Source organism: Chelonoidis abingdonii, chromosome 22, assembly GCF_003597395.2.
Source record: "Chelonoidis abingdonii isolate Lonesome George chromosome 22, CheloAbing_2.0, whole genome shotgun sequence".
Taxonomy (NCBI): domain Eukaryota; kingdom Metazoa; phylum Chordata; order Testudines; family Testudinidae; genus Chelonoidis; species Chelonoidis abingdonii.
Window position 1 is genome coordinate 30,055,918 of NC_133790.1, and position 2,089 is coordinate 30,058,006.

The following is a 2,089-nucleotide window of genomic DNA, read 5'->3' on the forward strand; positions in this document are numbered from 1 at the left end:
AACCTCACGGCCAATTAAAGCCTCCTCCTTCCATTTCCCTATTGGCTAAACCCTTCTGCCTCCCTCTCCAACCAAGATCCAGACTCTACTGGGACTTCCAATAAGCAGAGATTTAACAGCTCTAACTGAATAGTTTACAGCCGAGTTTAGTTTCCTCAGACTTTTGCAGAATGAGGTGTGCATGTTCAACCATTTCAGAGGCCAAAGTTGAAGGGCTATTTGGATTTGGAGAACTATTCTCTCTCGTGCCTTCCCTGTGTGGATTTTACACTGAGCCACATCCTAATCCAGGGGCTCTCAACCTTCCCAGACCACTGTACTCCCCTCAGGGGTCTGATTTGTCTTGTGTACCCCTGAGATTCACCTCACTTAAAAACTACTGGCTTACAAAATCAGACAAAAATACAAACAAGTCCCAGCACACTATTGCTGAAAAACGTCTTGCTTTCTCATTTTTACCATAGAATTATAAAATAAACCAATTGGAATACAAATATTGTATTTACATTTCAGTGTATAGCATGTAGAGCAGTATAAACAAGTTGCCTCTGTCTGAAATTTTAGTTTGTACTGACTTCGCTGGTGCTTTTTCTGTAGCCTGAGGTAAAACTAGGCAAATCTCTAGATGAGTTGATGTACTCCCTGGAAGATCTCTGCGTACCCCAGGGTATGTGTACCCCTGGTTGAGAACCACTGCCCTAATGTAATAGAAAAGCCAGGACATCTCCCCGTTGAATAAAAATGAAGGATAAAAAGCAGAAAAAGGAACACTAAAATGACAAGGGGTTGGAACTCTCCAGCTCTCTCAGTGTTTGGACTCGCATATAGTTGAGGCAGTAACTGTATTGAGAAACAAAGTGATTGGGCAGCTGGCCCAGCACTCCACACCAGCAGGTTTTCTCAGATATAGGGCTGACAGAGTCTGTCACTGATGACATGACTTCCTTCCCCAGAGGAGATCAATCTTTCTTAGACAGCTTGTTGACCTGAAAGGTGAAAGACTTCAGCCTTAACTTGGTCTTTATGGCTGAATATTCCAGCTTACTCCATTTTATGGTGAGATGTCGGGGGGGAAGTATGCCTTGGATACCGACACCATGACCCCAATCCACTTGGAATGAGGCATACTTTGAGCTATCATCGTTTTGGATAATTCTCCCTTAATCCAGCAGTTTTCTTAAAATAGCTGTTCTTGAAAACCACATTCAGTGTGGATGCGTGGATCCCAAAGATAAAAACGAAAGAAAAGCAAGGCCAGTTTTGAGGAGGTCTCCATAGCCTGGCCTAAGCAGACAATGGCCAGGCTTTAATGGGTGGCCTTCTCAAAAGGAAAAGGGGTCTGGGATTCCCATAAAAAACATTGGTTGCAGACGTTTTTAGCAAAAAAATGCATCCATCATCTTTCTTATAAATAAATATGGACATCTCATCACAAGTCTTGTCTTTCCTTTGCTAACAAGGGAAGTGAGGAACTAAGTGACCTTTACAGTTTAACCAGTAAAAGGCTACACAACTCGTCTTCTTGAGTAGTTTTCCTCTTAACAGAATAAATTCCATTTGGAAATAATTCATGTCTATACTGACCCGTATTCTCAGATACCTCATTTCTCTCACATATTCCATCACCGCAACATTTGGAGTAAAGTTTTATTTCAGAATTCCTTAGTCAGAAGGGAGAAAAATACATCAAACAAGCCTTTAAGGATTAGCCACCATTTCCTATATTACCAATAAAAAGAAAACAAATCAGAATTATACTGGAAAGCTGAAAGTCATCACATAATTAGTCTCTTGTTCATTAACAAATAATTAACCTCATGTTTAATTTCATTCTCACAGGTAATAAAAATCTTATATGTTACTTTCCTTTAATTCAATTTAACACCCATTTCCACCAAATGAACCCTTCTGTAAAGTTGTGGTTTACACCCACATAGAATCATTGAATATCAGGGTTGGAAGGGACCTCAGGAAGTATCTAGTCCAACCCCTGCTCAAAGCAGGACCAATCCCCAACTAAATCATCCCAGCCAGGGCTTTGTCAAGCCTGACCTTAAAAACCTCTAAGGAAGGAGATTCCACCACCTCC